The 19185-nt window shown below is 43.2% G+C and overlaps 1 protein-coding gene across 2 annotated transcripts in view; it reads left to right on the forward strand.

Moving 5' to 3' along the window:
* Positions 1-19185, forward strand: part of ZNF423 (zinc finger protein 423) — a 230447-nt gene that overhangs the window by 970 nt on the left and 210292 nt on the right. The gene's annotated exons all lie outside the window — the stretch shown is intronic.

The following is a 19185-nucleotide window of genomic DNA, read 5'->3' on the forward strand; positions in this document are numbered from 1 at the left end:
TATTGTCCTCTGCACAAAGCAGAAGTCGCAAACTCAGTGGTCTGGGGGCTTTGTTGTAGAAGGACAAAAGGATCCTAACTTTCGATGCCCCTGATGAAACAAAAAGTCTAGAGGGTCCGTAATGAAATAACTTTGTGGGTGGACAAATTAGCATGCAGTTAATCGACCAGTTACAGAAGGAATTGAAACCCCATCCAGGGCCATTTTATATTATTTGTGAAATATCCAGCGTTTAACAGATGATTGCAATGTAAGTCGTACGTGCTTCAAATGTTTATGAAGTTTTTGTAGAGTCAGTCCTTCATCTTTATACAAAATCCTTAAATCGTTTTTTTTTTTCCCCTGGACTCCGGGTACCTTTTAGCATTGTGCTGCGGGGCAGGTTTGCAGCAGTGCCGTTGTGACCCTCTGCAATCCCGGACAATCCCTGCTAAAGGAGCTACTTTAGTAATTGGTAGCTGAATGTGAGGGTCTGCGGGCAGAAGAAAGGCAGAGCTAGAGCTATTTCTGGGGGATGCTCTGAAAGACTTTGTTTGAAACGAAAAAGATCACAGTTAGAGAACGGTGGTGCAGGCCTCAGGTCATGACTTCCCTCGGATGAGGGGATCATGTTTAGTGGTCAGGCCTCTGGAGTTTCAAATATTTTTCTGTGCTAAAGTGTCACATTTAACGTTCAGGAAATATTTCTATGCCAGTGAGAACTGTGTTTGCTCTAGAAGCTCAGTTAGTAAACATTGACATCTCGTGCCATAATAACGTTAGATATTTAACGCTCCTTAGTCATTTGTTTTCTACCTCATTACTTTTTAGGAGGCAATGTGTCTTGCAAGGGGCTGATACTTCATAATGAAATCTCGACCCCAGTTCTGATACAGAACTGATCACTATTTCCAAGAGCATTTTTATGAATCGAAGCAGGTAACTTACTGGCAAGTCATAGCTAAGAAACATTACCCCTGTAATGTAGAAATATCTAGAAGGTCTTTGCAACAGTGAACTGAGTGAAGCCCAGTTTTAAATGATTTAAATATTTCTGTAGTCTCTAGGCACAAAAACCCACGTTTTCAGCTTCAGCATAAACTGTCTGTAAATTACAGGTCTTGGCATGAGCTGACTAACAGGGAATCTAAGAAATGAGCTGAATCAGGGTGAAATTTTGGATAATAGGAGGTAACTCCATATTTAGCATAAATGTGTATGTAGGAATCTTTCTTTATATTCATCCTTATCACCTGCTTTTTAAAAGTTCATCATATACATTTTGTGGTCTAGGGAGCTGGCAACCTAGTAGATTGCCACAGTACACGTTTCCATGGAAATAATTGAGATGTAATAAATAAAGGCACTCTGAGGTCACAGGTTTCCCAATTCAACTGAGAAGAAAACAAGCATAAATTATGCAGGTTTATGTAGAGCATTTAAGATTTAAAATAATTTACCGTTTTTCTCTTTTCCATATATTCACTTTGTCTAGCAGCTTTGTTATTTATTAACCACTACTGAGATTTGTGCATCCTTTCTTCATTCAGAAAGATTATGCACTAAAATAGAATCAGCGTGTGCCTGTGATGAAAGGGATTGTTCTGCATGCAAAGTTACCTGCACATTAACTGGGAGCGATGCTGACTTTAAAGAAATGGACTGACTTTGAAAGAAGTATCAAATATTGACAACTCTTAGATGCATGTTATTTGAAATGAAGTGATTGCAAACCAAAACTGGATGCCAGCAAAGCTGTGGTTCATGTGGCCTCTGTACTGTTGTATTATCAGGTCCCAGGTTCAGCCTGGCAAAAACTTGCAGCAATTCCTGCGGCTCTAACTCCAGCACTTTCCCCTGATGTGGGATTTATGATTTGCAATACAATACACTGATTTGTTTTGACCATTAGTTTGTACAAACTTGTAGACACTCACCTCACAGCTGCTGGCTGGGGACAAAGTTCTGCTTGGCTTAAGGGAAGGTTATTTCAGATCAGTGAGGATGGACTAAAAGTAGGAGGGGTTGAGTCTTTGTTGGCTTACAAACTGAACACTTAGGTGACAGTGTGGTGCTAGCAGTGATGGAGTAAAACACTGGCCCATTCTGAAGCTTTACTTCACATCACAGACGAAGCCCATGAAAGTAATTTTCCTCGGTACAGACCCTTCTTCTGCCCTACTGCCAGTAGCCTCATCTGCCAAGGGCTTTTTCAGCTGTCTGTGGGGAAGTTTTACCTTACTCAGTCACTAAAAGCACATGGTCCAGAACCCCAGAACCACAGCTCAGTTGCCAACATCAAAACACAGTGTCCGTCCCCCGTTACAAGTGACAGAGAGCGATGCCAACACCAATGTCTTTAAAAGTTTGTTCTGTGCTGCCAGCTCTGGGGAGCAGCTGTTACCTGGAGGGCTGTGGGGGCTGAGGGAGGCAGGCTTTCAGCACTACCTTCGATTAAACCGTAGCTTCTCCTGCTACAACTTGAGGCCTTTGGAGGTGGTTCTGTAAAGTGAAGTGCTGAGGTGCTGGTACAAGCAACTCGCAGGTTTCTAGTCCCATGTAACTGGAACTGAGGAATTACTGCCATTTGTGGGGACTGGGCTGGCACTGGCACAAGGTTTTAAGCATCAGATGCACTTTGGTTGCTGAATTTGACAGTTCTGCAAATTGCTGTCAGCTTGCAAGGGTATTATGTGCATAAACATGCTAGTTGGTAATCAAACTGTTTTGCAAAAGAATGCACTAATTAAGTCTAGATTTGTTATCCTACTTGAATTGCAGAATTGCTGTCATATTTTTTTGCTTTCAGTTAGCAAAAAATGCTGATAGAAACTTTTGATTCACACCCTACCTGCCTCATTTGTGTCAGTCAAGAAGAGAAAAGGGGGGTTGCTCCCTACTTCATTATCTGCAAAGTAAATAAAAATACTTCAACCATTTGCTGAGTTCCAATTAGTTGATTGCTATGAATGATCTTCTTTAAAGGAATGCTGTTTTACCTATCTGCTCATACAAAGGTTTGATTTTGAATGTCTTGTGAAAAGGATTCTCTTTGTCTTGATTGATGTCAAGAATAAAAGCTTGATGGTAATATCCCTTTGAAAGCTATTGTATTGTCAGCTCTGGCTGACAGCAGGAGGCCCTCCTAGTGCTATAGATTAGCGCTGTGAAAACACTGACATTTTCTTTGTTATATTGCTGTTGTTCTGCTTGCAAAGTCAATTATACAATGTCGGAGCTCAGTTACAGAGTTGACTGTGGAAGTAACAATGTCTTTCATACTTGTCTTAAAGATATAATTTTCCTTTTTTCCCAGTTGATAGAGAAGAACCTAAAGGTACTGCAACAGTACATTCTACAAATTAAATTTTGACAAGTATAATCATAATTGCCAAATACAAGAGACTTGTGCCATTATCCTTTAATTTTACAGTTCATTCAAGTTTCGGTGAAATTTTATTGATACAGTGAAAGCAGCAGCTAAAATTGATAAAACTCATATCAAATAAGATTACGCTCTTGATTGTTCTTTATCAAGTGTAGCTTTTGGGGGATTAGGAATAATTGGAGATGTTGGTGTTTCATTGTGGGGCCGGTGCCCTGAGAGCATTTGAATCCGTGCAGTATATGGAGCATTGCCTTAAGGGATTAACCTGCAGTTTTTAATTTTTGCCTGTGTATTTTGTTACAAGCCTAGCAGCGTTCTGCCCTGAACTCCACAAGTCCCATTTTCCTGCCTTTCTCTCCCTCCGGTATGCTTTCCTGGATGGGATCTGGGTGGTATTTAACTGGTTTTACCGATTGAAACTCCTGCCTGTGTGCAAACAGCTTTTAATTGTGGCCTGTTCCCGTTGGTCTCAGTGAATATAACGAATAAACGTGGCCAAAAATTGTAAAGAGAGGGAAAGGTAATGCAAAAGGTCTAAATATAAATGGGGAGAAAACAGAAATCTCATTTTTAATGATGCTAAGTCTAAAGCCATTGATGAAGAACAACTACCATGTCATCGTAGTGGCTCTTGAAGAATGCCTCCTTTTTCTTTTTTCTTTTTAAGTGTTTGTCTACAATCAGTGCAAGTTAAAGATCATCATTCACTGCTGAATTGCTTCAGATGACACGTGCAAAAAATAATCAGAGAGCTCTTGTTAGGACGTTAATTGTAGGATTTCTAAATTACTATTATAAACTAATAGAGTAACAAAAGATTCCACAGTTACCAGTAATTTGTCAGGATTTATTTTGTTTTTCTTCAATAATTGAAAATTAATGTCTTGAAGTGAAAGCAGATGTTCATGCCATCCTCTGAATTGGATATAAAAATGATGTTTTGTAGATGCGTTAAGCTTGTGTAAAAACAAATCATCTTATCAGAGATGAGGCTTTGGCTTGGTTTTGTCTGTTGTTTGGTGCCAAATTAACTTTTAGGTTAAACCTGACTAAGGGCTTTCAGCCTGGTTGAATTACCTAAGCCAAGTGCTTGGGGTGGCCTCCAGTGATCAGTTATTGTAGTAAATGTTTTTAAAACCTTCCTCACCTGCTGGCCCAGTGAGTGACAATAACTTCCTCTTACTGGAGAATTAATATTTATTTCTGTTTTGATAAATGCACTCTCAATTGTTAATTCAGTTATTTTTACTGAATTGGTTAGTTTATATCTGTCTTCCCTCCAAATTCCAGTTTATGGAATCTGTTTTAGTTCATGACAACATTTCAAAATTGCAAACCACATATATATATATATTTTTAAAGAAATCATCTCTTAGTGTCATGCAACCTCTAAAAGATAATACATTTCTTCATGTATTATAACATTCTCTTAAACAAAAGATTATTAATTACCCGCAATAATTGAACTGTCTTCTAAAAATGCCTACATCAACCCTTCATCACTCCATCAGTATTCTCCTTAAATGCCTCTGAAAAAATGATGGCCATTACGTTCCTTTGTATCCTAGTAAATGTGCTGGAGTAATGAAATACTAATAATATAAAACCTATTACAGGCTCCTGCTAAATCTTGACTGACAAATGGTGGTGGAGGGGAGGGTCTGATTCCGGTGCGTGCGTTGGTGGATACGGACTCAGAGGGTTCAGGTGGGAGCTGGAGCCAAGTGAGGACCAGCTCCAAGCACTCTTTAGCACGTGTATTTATTCAATGTACTCTTTAGAGCCCAGAAATAGATTCTTAAGCGTTTTCTTTCCTCATGTCCATTAGTAAATGCACAGAAGCTGCTTCCTTGTTCTCTTAGACAAATAAGGTGCTGTGAGTTTTAAGTACTACATTTTCTTGACAACACCTAGATGTGTGTATATATGTGTGCAGCAGTGAGTTATGGTGGTTTGTTGGAGTCGCTTTATTCTAGGCAGTAGAAGGAAGTGCAAAGACTAAATGGTCTCTTGTGACATTTCCAGCTGCAGAAGGCTCGAGCTTCGACCTCTTGCAGTGGTTTGCCTTCTAAAATGCAAACAAAGGGACCCGACGGGGTTGGGAGCTGGGTGATGCCGTTCGGAACGGGCTCACAGATCTCGCTGCGGTACACTGAACTGGCGTGTGGCATTAGCTTTCCACTGTATGACTTACTTCGGATAGTACTGCAATACCCATCTGAATCTAGTGATAAGTAGCTTCATTATATTGTTTGCATTTGCTTAGAAAGAAAACCTTTTCCTTTCTAGCCACGGATTAGGCAACAGAAAGACCAATCTGCAGAGCCTGTAAATGCCACTTGTTAATCATATGCAGCACAACTATTAATTTTTTTTTCTTTTCCCCCTTGGTTGCATTAAGCCAACTTTTTAGCTTTTTATGTAATTGAAATTTGCCCTTTTGTTACCTGGGCATGAATTATTTTCGAAATGTTGTCATTACCCACCCTGCTGTGAGGTTTATCTCTTCTGTTCATCCTAATTAAATAAAACATACTGTTGTTCGCTGGTCTCGTGTTGAAGTGAATTACCTGCCTGAAGGCTCGTGCTGGTGTCGGGCAGGCTTGTTGCAACGGCAGCCTTAGTTGACTAACACATTTACTTTTAGATTTTCATTTCAAAGGGCTCAGTTTGTGCAGTGTGACAGGTGAATGGTGAATGCTTTACAGGACTTTCAAGAGCTGAACAAACAGTAAAGGACTTACTGCTACTGCAACAGAGTGGCAAGTATAAATGTGAGGGTAGGAGAGGAGTGTTTCCTTTGCTGGATAAAGGCCACTCAGGAGACCTGAAGGACTCACTTGGGTACGCTGGGGGCAAAATAATCTCAGTTGTGGTCTCATTTAAATCCACCCCACCTGCCTGTTCTCCTGAGCAATTTCTAGTGGGGTTGATCTCAGCTCTCTGTAGCATCACCTACAGTCGTGTTCTCCTCGAGTCAGTTGCTGATAACGAAGGCTGCTTCAGAAGTGTAACAGTTGGAGTTTCTTTACGTGGAAGTTATTTCCAGTTCGTATTAGATAGAGTAAACAATGTGTTCAGGTTTTTAAGTGAAGCAGAGGGAAAGATCCCTGCTTGTAGAGAAACAGTTTGTTTAAGCCTTTGATAATGCTACAGAAAATGTGTTGCTCACTAGTGAAATCTTGTTATGAGTAAAAGTAGAAGAGTTAACAAGTCACTGTGCTCCAGTCTCTGTTGGCTCCTGCTGGGCTCTGGAGGTTTGGTCAAATGTGGCCTAATTCTGCTTTCTAAATATTAAAAAAAATACACAGAGGGCAAAAAGACAAGTTCTTAATATGCATATCTTGGGAAAATCCTAAACCGGTATTTTTACCCCCTCCAGTCCCAGGGCTAATCAGAATTCCTTTGTTTCCACATCTACCATTAAAATACATGCCTTCCTTGCTTGTCTGCTGACTGTGCGAGTTTAACCACTCAATCAATTGGACTCACAAAAGCTGTTACTGGGTTTACACATCATTTATCTACAGGTAATTCAGGGGTGAGGGTGAGGCTCAGGATACCCTTCACCAGGACTGATACTTAAATTAGCAGCTCCACTCATTTCTTGATGATCCTCACCTGACTGATGAGGTTTTTCTAGGTTACCATTGAGGCAGCTGACCCAAGCTTCCATCTGGTTGTTGCTGGAACTTTCTTCACCAGGTGGTGAACTGAGTGGTAATGAGGAGAATGTTACTAAAGACAGACTTGGTGGGTGCCCTGAAAAGAGTGTTTGGTGTAATGCAGGGATGAGTGAAGTCATTCAGTAGGTAAGCATCTAGCACCTGCTTTTGCAGTTTTTTGGGGGAGTGCAATTTTTTTCCTTGGCATTCATTTTCTTGATAAAGTAAGAGATAGACTAGAAATTTAAATGTAAGAAGGTGATAGTGTAAGCCCAAACTCTATGAATCTGCTAGAGGTGTTAGTCAAGATTCTTACTGATGTTGGGGGACTATGCGTTGTCCTAGGCTCATATCAGCCATGAAGTGAAACCTCTGCCTTGTTTTGATGGGTAACATTGCTTACTGACCTCAATGTGGGTAAGATTTTACCCTCATTTTTTGCACTGCAATTAGAAGAACAAGAGAAACAAAGATATTTATTGGGAATAGTCACTTGGCATCCAACACTGCTTCTTCTGCTGTTTCTGTGAGATATGTGTTGGGAGTATTTCTAGGGGGCCGCTAGCAAGGTTCAAGAGTATCTAGCAATGCTGTGGGAGATCCCTTATGGCACCATGAAAACCCCAAGAGGCCTGAGTTTTTTTGTTTAACATCTGTTAATGTAAGCAGGTACTGATTTATGTGAGCAAAACCGACTGCAATTCTAAATCCTTTCAATCTGCTTTCCTCAAAGTGGGAAAACTGAAAGGAGGTAGAGAAAACACATGGTAGAAGGACGAACTTGAGGAAACAGAAATGCTAAACAGAAAAAGATGAAAGTAAAATAGGGGAACTAGGAAATCTGTTGCTGGCATTTGAATATGGAGAGTGTCCCATGATTAGATGCAAAGTTTTGGCACAGAGGTTTACTTACTTGCAGCTGCACCTATAGTTTTTTTAACTTTTAGTTTAAAGACTGAGAGAAGGAACAGATTTGAGAAGCCTCTCCAGCTCCTTGGAGAAAGTATGGTTAAGCATAAGCAGAAAAAAAAAAGGCAGTAGAAATGTAAAATACAAAGTAACTTTCCTGCTCTTATTAGACAATGGTAGGGCTTTCCTGTCTGGAGGAGTGTATTTTATGTGGTTTATAGCTGTTTTCTGTTTAATGTAGAGAAATTTGAGAACAGCTGTGATTGCAGTCATTAATTCTGGAAGTTTAAACTGTTTTATGCTTATGGCAGTATCTTAATTTGGCCTGTGAGGACTCCAGTTGTTCAGGGTTTTGGACGGAAGAGGAGGTCAGGGTGGTAACTGGAAAAAGTAGGGTTTCAACATTTATTATGTCAATGCATGCAAATATATATAATACATGTATGTGTGTTCACACATACATGAAAGAGAAGGTCTAGAGGATAGAATATATCTTTTGTTAAACCAACCAACAAGGCTGTAAAATGCAAGGAAGTTTTTTTCCCATGCACAAGCCTGCCTTCTGAAAAAAGCAGCAGCCTTCTGGCTATTTTGCTTGATAGGTAAATGCAGCATTGCTTTAATTTACTTATTCAAGCTCTTACTCAGATTCCACTTGCTTCATTAGATTACTCACATGAGTAAAAATATACTGGATTACATAGTAATGCCAAGCTTGTATATTATTTATTGCTGAATTCTGCAAATGCATTTCGGTTGGGTAATTTACTCATGGCCTCCTTTCTTTCTAGCAAAATGGCATGCCTTGCCCTTCATAATTTCTTTGCTTTTACTGACCAGACTATTCCCCCAGAGGGCATGTGGGATGTGGCAGAGTATTGAAAATACTGGGATGGAGAAGTAGAGAAGGAGGGCTGTGTGTGAATTGTGCCTTACTTATGTTTATACTAGATCTTTTTCTGTCAGAAATGGTGTGTTTCTGGCAGTGATATTTTGTGGGGAGTGTAGAAGGCAACTCTGGGTGAGAAAGTTGTTAACTTGAGACAATTATTTTTAAAGATGAAAGAAGTATTTTCACTCTAGTTCTGGGCATCCTTTAGGAGTATGGTAAGATGTATTATGAGCCATTTTAAAATGAAACTGAGTGCTTGTGTTCAGGTCTTATACTGGGTCTTGCCTAATGATCATATATGAGTCTACTGATTTGATTAGCTTCATTTCAAGGGTGTTTTCTTTCCTAATTTCTTTCCTGCTTGCTAACAGATAAGTGAGATTTCTTTTAAAGTTCCCATTTGGCTTATTTTGATTAATATTTTTTTGGTCTTAAAGCCAGAAGCTTTCCATTGAGTGTTTATTTTTCTGATAGAAGTAAATTCAGTAATAAACCCAACCTTAAAGGTGGGGATCTGAAAAAGACCTGCAGCCCTGAACTGCCTGTCAGAGCGGTGGTGTAGCTGGTTTCCAGCAGAGCGGGGAGCTGCGGGGTGCTGCCTGCAGAGCTGCCAGGCCGTGTGCCTGGGTGTCCCTGCCTGCAGCCAGAGCTGCTGCTCCAGACACCTGGGGACAAACCCCCTGCAATTGGCAGAGAGAAGCTGCTTCAGGGATGGGACTTAATGGCACATGGGCAGATCTCCTGTGAGCAGGGTTTGTGAGGCACTCTGTGCACCAGGGATTCACCCAAAGACCAAATGCGTGTTTTTGGGAAGAGGTGTCTCAGCTATGATTTTTATTCGTTGCCAGTGGGTCTGTATTCAAAATGTGGCTCCAAAGAAAATGCATAGAAAAATAAGCTTTTAATTTGTCACCTGCTGCTGAGCCACCCTGTCCTCCTTGAGATGCCAAGTTGTAAATGAGGTTTTTGTATCCCAGTACCCAGCCATCCAAGAAGTGTTCTGTGTGTCATAGCTGTCAGTGGCACAGCTGAAGACATCAGACCAGTGGCTTAAAACCTGCTGCTGTCTGATTGGCATGAGCAAAGCCAATGCAGTGCAAAACCTGAGCGAACAAAAAGGCAGGTAGGGATACTTCTGTCTCCGGTGTCTTGGAAGGTCCTGACTGCCTCCAGAGCATGGACCTGTCAGGCACTGTTGAGGAAAAAAGAAGCTATCACTCAGAGTGCCGTTGGAAAACTCCCTTTAAATTAACCTTTAAAAAAAGTAATATTGGTCCTACAGATTTTATTTAGAGCATAGTGCTTTGTCTGACTGCGCATTCTATAGCATCTTCCACCATGTAGTTATGTGAGAGCACCAGGGACAGCAGATATCCCAGATGACAAATGCAACCTGTCTCCTAGCAAACCTCAGATCACCAAATGAAAACTTATCTTGAGGTAGAAATCAAGAACTTTGAGGTGTTTTGCTGTTTTTTTCTTTTTCAATCTGTGGACAAATGATGATGAGTTGAAGGAAAACTAGCCCAACTCTGGAACTGACAGGGAAAATGGCTGTTCCCAGTGTCCCTCCACCCAGGAGAGCTCCTGCTGCTGTTGCAACTGCCTTGGGCAGGCAGAGGCAGCTGCCCTCCACTGTTGTATTTGAGTGCTTGTATCAATTAGGCATATAAAAATTAATAAGAGTAGGAAATGATCCTGTCTTATGTGAAGGTATTATTGTGCTTACCTAACCTTGTGAGGCTGTCCCCTTCACCTTCTGTCGCTTTCTTCTTCCTAATATCTGTAGCATTTGAAAATGTTGATGGAGGCCCTGTAGCAGCTTTGTATCCCTTCCCACAGCATATTTCCCACCTTGGAGCTTGGGAAGCTTGTTAGTGTCTTCCTTTAAGAGAATCCCTACAGGTAGGTTTTCCTTCCCAAGTAGAAGCCTCTTTACTGTTTTTTCCTCTCTTGAGTCTTTGCTGATTTTACTCCTTGCAGTTATAGAGAACATAACAGCAACCCAGGACGGTGTTAGCAATGCTCCCCAGGTCCCTGATGCCTTTGGGAAGGGAAGCAGAAAGAGAGGAAGGGCAGGACATTGCCTACCTCGCAGGTTGTTGTGCCTGGGGTCCGTCCTCAGCTCATGGTGACAGCAAGGAAGAGATGTGGTAGAACTGTCCCACTGCTTTGGGAAGCTGAAGATTGTTAGTGTACTTATTGGTGGGAATTTATCTGCTCTTCTGTCTCTCTTGCTGCCTGCTGCTGCCTTGACTCTACCTTCTTTTATTGACACATCCTAACAGGTTTGTTTTCTTCTGAAGTTCTTTTTAACTTGATGTTGCCATATTGGAAGAACACATACCAGCCCTTGGCTTTAATGCAGGCTTTAAATCAGCATATGTTAAACCCCACTGCTCTGGTAGGGAGTATGGAGAGAAATCCTGGTTGGTTCAGGGCTGCTGTTACCTTATGCTCAGCCTGTGAAACTGTCTTGCCTCCTGACTGCTCAGCACAGTCCCATGACTGCGCTTGCTGCTGTATGAGGTGAGGACTGATACAATGTGTTTTGTTCTCCCTCTGTTTCTGGCTCCTTGTCCTGCTTCCTACTTAGCAAGGAACTCAGGAACTGACTTTACCCAGCAGCCCATCAGAAAAGTAACCCTGTGGCTCTGCTGGCCACAGACAGGTCTGGTGTGTGTTGATGCAGGGTGAGCAGTGATGGGCAATTGTCCTTGGAGGTGTTCAAATGCCGTAATTTGGGTTGAACCTCTCAGAGAAGAGGCTCTGCTGGGGAGGCTGGATTGTGGCTGCTCACATGGAGTGAGGATTTGTGTCCATATCTGCAATGGGCAGGTCACAAAACCCCTGCAGATGTGTCCAAGAAATGACTGTTATTAAACCAAATGCTCAAATCTGCGGTGAGGCAAAGGATGTGAGTGTACATGAGCACAACCAAGTAGTTCACTGGAAGTGATGACAAATGGGCTCATCTGTACCCGTTTCCTGCTGTCTCCCATTTCTGCGAGAATCGTGTCCCAGCAGAGGTGTGAGCTGTGGAGTGCTCTGTGTTGTCCCATTGCAGTGGCTTGGCACTCCTCATCCCTCTCAGGATGAAGATCACAGCCAAGCAGACAGCTGTGCTTCAGAAGCAATGCAAAGGAGAGAGCTCATGTTGTGGGGAAGAAGGAAGGCGCTCAGAGATCAGAGTTTAGCCAGTGTCTTTCACTGCTGCTGTGCTGGTGGAAGCTGCTGGCAGTTGCCTTGCATGAGGCAGCATTGCTGGAGAAAAATTTTCTTCTAACTTAGTGGGAATAATGCCACTAAGAAATTAGATTATGTATCTGAAGAAAAAGAGAGGTCTGTTATTCTGCTTTTAGCTGGCACCGCAGTCTGTGTCACCATGGGTTGCACATTACCAAGTGGGTGCTCCAGCTAATCCTGGCACTGAAACACCAGCCAATCCCTTGGCAGACACTGGTCTGTCTCCTGCACTTGGATGACAGGAGATATGGCAAATCCCAGGTCTTGCTACTTCATACAAGCTTCTTTCTCATGGGTGAGTTTTGACTATGGTTGACTGAAGCACTTCTGTGTCTCGTGACCTCATGTAGAGGCTCTTATGTGTCTGGAGTTGTAAGGTAGCAATGGCTTTGATGGATGCAGCCTCCGCTGCCCAGTACACCCAGTATCCTTGGGCCCACCCAGCTGGTGGCCAGCCTGGCCTGGCATGTTGTGGCAGCAGCTTGTGCTTGTTTGCATTCTTCTTAGGATTATTTCTGATGTAGCAAATTTCGATGGCTTTCCCTGCTGGGAAGGGCTATCTCTTTCCTTTTTTTTCTTTCTCTTGTTTGCTTGTTTTTAGTCATAGGAAGTAAAAGAATTGGCTGTTTGCCAAGAAGAAAAAATAACAACAAACAAAAACCCTGAAGCAACCACCACATTGTACCTTTCCTTGCTTTTAAAACAACATTTCCTTGTAAGTGTAACTACTGACGTGGGTTTGTTTTTTTAGTAGAAGCTTGTGATTCAATGTTAAACCAATAGCACATCAAAGAATAAAATGGGGTGGCTTCTTGCATGTTTTCCTATTTATTATTAATCTTGTTCAGATTCAGGAAAACTGTGGTGTGAAATGATGAAGAAATGCCCCTAATAAGGGAATGAAAGAGTAAGATCTTTAAGTAGCTTGGTGTGCATGTGCAATAGCATTGCTTGGGCTGCAGTCTGGGCTCTCAACCTTACTTAAAAACAAGCTTTAAGTTTTATAAATATTTCTGTGTCTTTTTCTCTCTCCTTTGCAGTACCTAACATACATTGTCTATTCTGCTGTTAACTCCCTGATGCAGAATTCCTAAGTTTGGGCTAATAGAAAATTTGGAGGATTCTTCATTATCTGAACCTCTTGAGAAATACCAAATATGTTCCAGTAATTGTGGTGTAGTACAACAGGGAGTCACACTGGCAGTTTGTTGGAAAGGGTTTTTCCTGTAGTTATGAAAACCATACAACTATTAAAATCCCCAAAACTGAAACCATTGGGATTACTCACATACTTACAGTTAAGCGCATGCCTAAAGGTAGATCTCGTCAGCGTGCTGGTTTTGACTTGCATTTGATTCCTAGCTTGAGAACATCGAGGGGGGGAAAAAAAACCATTCCTCACTCACTTCCACCTTGTACAGCCTTTTTATTCTTTATTACACAGCTGTAGCAGACTGGGCTATAGCTCACAACAGAAGCACCCAGTTTTGCTATAAAGCGAATTATTGATAATAAAGAATGGAAAGCTTGCAAGATAGTGAGATACTGCAGGCTGTTAGAAGAGACTCAAAGTCTGCCCCCTCTTCTTTCTTTGCCACAACTCCTTGATGAATTTGCATATGCCTTTTTTTTCCCCTCTCAATGTTTTCCATCTTGAATGTACACAAAGAGGGTGTAACATTTGTCTCTTGGAGAGCAAAGTGAATTCATGAAATGCTGGAAGATGCTGCATGGGTAAAAGTGAAATGGAGCACCAACATTATGGTTCAGGTCATAATATTTGTTTGCTTTGTGGTTGTTTTATCTTCCCTATCCTAAAAGGTATATGATATTGTAGAATTAATAAGAAAAACTAGGAAGTGATGCTTGCTTTATACCTGTAGTATAGGGTCTCTTGTCCTTGCCAGGCACTCCCTTACTGAGAAGGCGCAGTTGCCTTGCTTTTCTGTCCACAAGGCAGCCATAGTAACAGCTATCTGCATTTCTTCAGTTTCTCTCTTAAATTTCCTTTGATTCAATACTCCTTACCTTGTGTATGACTTTATCTTGGAAAATATTGGCATATGCCTGTAAGTTTATTGATATATCATCCTGGGGAGGGAGTTAGTGCACCTATTCCTCTTATGAAACAAAATGTGTTTTGTGTCTATGAAACTGTCTAAACAATTTGCTTTGTGCCAGAATTTGGAAATATGCAGGTTGTGGAGTATAACTAGTACAAAAGTGGTTTTGTTGCGCTGCTTTAAAGAAAAATCCATTTGCACAAGTATCAATATGTGAGGGAATTTAATTTTAAAGAGTCCCAGCCACTTTGTAGACAAATATAATGCAGTACATAAACTCAGTTTAGACACTACTTATTCTACCGTGTCCCATTAGTTGATGTTTACACAGTGCTTTGGAAATGTAAAGCACTATATAAGTGCTTATTATTACTACATTATTATTATTCTCCTTTTTGAAAAAAAGACCCTCTAGGGAGAGGGAGACTTGCCTTGCATTTTGTCTGCAGTGCAGATCCCACAAGAAATATACCCGTTTGTTTTGGTTTTTACTTTCTTGCCTCCTCGCTTTCCACCCTTCTGCAAGGAAATAAGTGTTGTGTTTTAGTGATTGCAGAGCTCTTGTTTAGTTTATGCACGGTAACGACACCAATGAGAATATATGCCTTCAAGCAACAAGAATCTTAAAGCTTTTTATTCCAATAAAATGACTTGCTGCCCTGGTGTCTGCCCCTGTGGTCCGTGGATGCTGCAGAGGCACCTTGCCCAGCCTGGGCACCAAGGGATAAGCAGCAGCTGGTGAAGGTGGCCTTTTGGGTCCTCCTGCCTGACCCCTCTGCCAATGTGGGCCCACAGACAAAAACTGTTGAGTGAAGGGAGTACAGGGACAGTGCCAACAAAGCCTTAGAACAATTTCCTTCCTATAGAGAGGAAGCATTACAAGTTTCTGCAGTATCAGAACTATTGTTTTTTTTTTCTTGTAAAGAAAAATTCGTCAGTCCCTCATCTCCTTTGCAGTCTTTTATCAGCAGCCTGTATCACGGCAGGAGAATGAGGTTTCAGTGTAAGTTATTTTAACCCACTTTATCCCTTGAATTCTTAACATGAGAAGGACCTTTATTGGACACTGTTAACCATTTAGATACTGAAATTTGAGATTAACTCCCTGTGCCTCTGGATTATGTGCTGTGCCTTACCATGGCTGAGGCTGTAACCATGGCTGCTGAAATTTGGAGTTCTTTTTGCCTGAGTACCTCTAGACTTGCATTGTCATAAGCTAGGGAAGCAGTAACCATAGGCCCTCTGTGAGTACAGGAAGGAATGTTTCACTCCTCTCCTAGTTTTACCTTTGTTCCATTGGTGCTCAGGTCCCTGCCCAACCTCCATGCTGGGCTCCCTGCAATGCAGTGGCTCTGCTTCCAGTGTTCCCTGGCTGTCGCTGCTGTCAGCTGCCCTTCGGGAAGAGGCATGGAGGAAAGGGAAAGGGGCCTCAAGAAGTGCAGGATGGGAGAGCCCGAGCATGATGTTTGTTACAGAGCAAAACTGACTTAGATTTATCACGGGATTCAGCCCTCAGTTACACTGCCACACACAGTCACTAAATAATGAGGTCACATGCAGCACTTCAGCCTGATTTTCAGCAGAAAGGGGGTTTTATGCAACTACCTTCATCTGCCTGTGTGCATGTGCCCTTTGATGGTGGCTGGGTCTGAGCTGTGGCAGGGGCATGATGGTAGCTGTGATTCCAAATCTATGCAAAAACCATCAGGGTGAAAGGAAGGGGAAACTCCTGAAATTGACTGGAAAGGCTTCAGCAAACACTGAGCAGTTCATGCAGATGAGCATCTGTAGTACTGCCGTGGCCATGGGAGAGGCTGCATCATATGGGAGTGGGGACATGGTGACAAGTTGGCTCAGCCCTGGTCACGTTCAGAGCTCCTTTTCCTTTATTCAGGTAGCTTCTAGTTCAACTCTGTGACTGACCACATTTCCAGGCATTGTCTAAATCGGAGTTGAAGTGTAAAAGTGGTCTGATAACCCATGTATTATGTTGTTATTTGATAAAAGGTTCAACAGCCTTGTCAGTGCAGGTCAGATGCCTTAGTGTCAGAGAGGAAAGCACCAGGTGTAGAGAGGTGCAGGGCAGGGTTGGGGCTGGCAGAGTTGGGGAGCAGCAAGGATGGGAAGCACTTTGTCCCTTAGGCTGCGTTGCTGCTGAAGCTGCCAGACCTGAAATTACCACCAGGAAACTGGCCGTGGGCAAGTTCTGCTGTGCTTATTGCTGAGGGACTCCTCAGTGTCGAGGAGGTAGTAGGATGGGTTGGCACAGCCTTGTGTCATTCTCTGCTTCGTTCCTTTTTAAACGGCAATTAATTTGGGGGTGGAAAAGTGTAAACTTTTATAGATTGAAAGCTTAAATTCACCATTAAAACCAGTTCACTGGGGGCCACCCTGGATTGTTTGATTGCAGATGAATGCCCAGAGACTGAGCCTGGGGCAACAGTAGGTGTGTGTACTTGATGTAGTTAAAAGGACAAAATCCAACTTTTCTTGCCTCTTTCAGTCCAAGCCTGCCAAGTTTGTTGCAGCCTTGTCAGAGCAGACATGTTACTGAAAACTGGCTCTGGGTGATGCCCAGCACAACCCCTGGGTGACAGAGGCCACTTCCCATACCTTGGAGAAGGCTCAGGCTTACTGCTGCACCTTAGTGGAGGTTCCCTTCAATGGGAGTGAAAGTTGTCAGACCTGCCTGTTCATCAGATTTCCTTGTCAGTGCTTGTCTCTTCCCCATGGGATATCACTTTCTGCTTGTGTTTTAATGACAAACAGACCAAAATGGAAGTGATGGTGGCAGTCATTGCACTCACTGTGGTGTAAATCATGGGGTGCAGTGGTGGGGCTCGGCACTGGGGTACAGCCAAGCTGTATGACACTGGTTCTTCAGTGTCCCCAGGCCTCCCTGAGGGATGGAGATGGCCCAGCCTCCCTGCACACACACCAACTCAACCCTAAATGCAAAAATGCTCCAAAACCACAACCTGTTTCCGTGGAGGCAGGGGCAAGCGAGCAAATACCCCGCAGAGACTAAAGTACAGCTGCCCATCTTGGCCATGGAGCCGTGGCCGTGCCCCAGGGGCTGTCGGGCAGCGGGCCGGCCCCCAGGCTGGCTCCCGGGCTGGCCCTCACGGCATGCAGCAGCACCAGCCTGGGGCTGGGCAGATGGCTCCCTCCCGGCCATGGCCCCGCTCTTCTGGGAGCCAGCCCCGCTGAGACTGCAACAACAGCAACCCGGGAGCTGGGCAGATGGTCTACTGGCGGCCGCCAGCATAATTGCATCAGCTGGTTACTCCTGCAGCCAGCACAGCCTCCGATTTGTGCTGCTCTGAAATGATCCTGTTTTTTTTTCCTTTCTTCCTTTCTTATGCCCTCCCTGCCTCGTTTAAATTTATGTATTTTTTGGAAGGAGTGGGCTGAGGCCATCTGCCAGGGGGTTGGTTGTGGGGATGGAGGAGATGGGCAGAGACACCTGAACAGTTGAGGGGACTGTGGCAGCTTCCTTCTCCTACACCATGTGTCGCTTGGGGCTGCAATGATGCTGCAAAGAGAAAAGCTGGGCCAGTGTGACCCTTTGCAACCTCAGCAGTGCACTGCAGCCTCAGTCTCTGTGTGGTACCATGTGCCCACCAGCCTTCACCTAAAAATTGCTTCATGTACCTGAGCTGCTCTTCCTGGCCCTGAGGGCTGAATGATGCAGCAAACCCCCTTGGGTCCCGTCTCTCTGCTGTCCTTCCCTGGGTCAGCACCTCAGTGCTGGGACTGTGGGAAGGCTGTGGAGATGGCTTCTGATGGCTGCTGGGGCTGCAGTGTGGCTGGGGCCCATCTGCCACCCTTGCTCCTTCTTCTGGGCTCTTCTTACATAGACAAAAGATCTGCCTGTTCCTGCTGAGGACTTTGCTGATTATGGGGACTGCTGACAGGTGTGGGCTCTGCTGACTTTCTAAGCAGCATAATTTTTATGGAGGATAGGCTGAAGTCCCCTGGAGATGGCCAGTGTCCTCCCAGTTGGTTCCAGAGTGCCTCAGTGCTCCCATGTATCTTGCTCTGAGCTTGGCAGGGAAGGAGCTGGGAGAGATGAAGTGGTGCCTGCTGTTTGCTTGGGTTTATTTGCTCTGGTTTTAGCTCTCAGCATGGCACAGGTAGTTGCAATAGAGTTGATCTCAACTTGCTGCTGACCCAGAGGTCCCATAATCCCTAATAGTAGTAGCATTAGATTTTGTCCAGCCAAGTCCTCTTTTCCTTTCCCTTTTCAGTTTTATTTCTTTGCCTTTGTAATGCTGTATGCCCCAGCTGGCATACAGTCTGCCTCCTGCCTCGACCTTTTCTTGGTTACTCTAGCTCCTGAGAAAGAACTGCCCTTCTTTAAGGAGTAGTTTGTCAACTTGTCCCTTCCTTCTGTGCCATTCTGCCTGTCCCTTCACCGTTTTCTGGTGAAGATTGACTTTTTTTTTTGCTGATGTGAGCCTGTTTCTGCTCCTCCCCCACCCCCATTAAAGAAGGTGAGCTCTCTCACTTCACTTTTTTGGATCCACAACTAATTTCTGTGATGGTAATTCTAGGTCTTTGGTTTGTACTAATATATCAGACTCTTCTACTGGTGTGAATTGTGCAAAAGTTCCCAAGTTCAACTTGCTGTGGTGTGACACTGCTTGTCCTGAGCTTCCTGTTGCAGTTTCCAAGAGGGACAGGATGTGTGGATGCACTAAGGGTTCTTGAAGTGCTGTCTGAAGTCCATCTTTGCAATGGAGAGGGATTGCCTGAACTCTGTACAGCTTCAGATAGTACAGCACTGGTGGATTTGCTTAGTGATATGATGATATCAATATGAAAATATTAGGTTGCCCACTTCTGTGAAAGTCTCTTTATCTGCTTTAAGAACCAAATATGCAGCTGTAAAACTTTGCAAGTCTCCCACTGGGCTCTTCAGGATCAGTTCTTGTGTAGCCTTATTTTTTTCCCCTTGAAATTGTAGGTGTGTGTAATTACATGTATTTTTGAAAGCTCTAACTATGCCTCATTTAAACTTCTGCAAACATCTTTGAGGCC

The sequence above is a fragment of the Colius striatus genome, chromosome 14, assembly GCF_028858725.1.
Source record: "Colius striatus isolate bColStr4 chromosome 14, bColStr4.1.hap1, whole genome shotgun sequence".
Classification (NCBI taxonomy): Eukaryota; Metazoa; Chordata; class Aves; order Coliiformes; family Coliidae; genus Colius; species Colius striatus.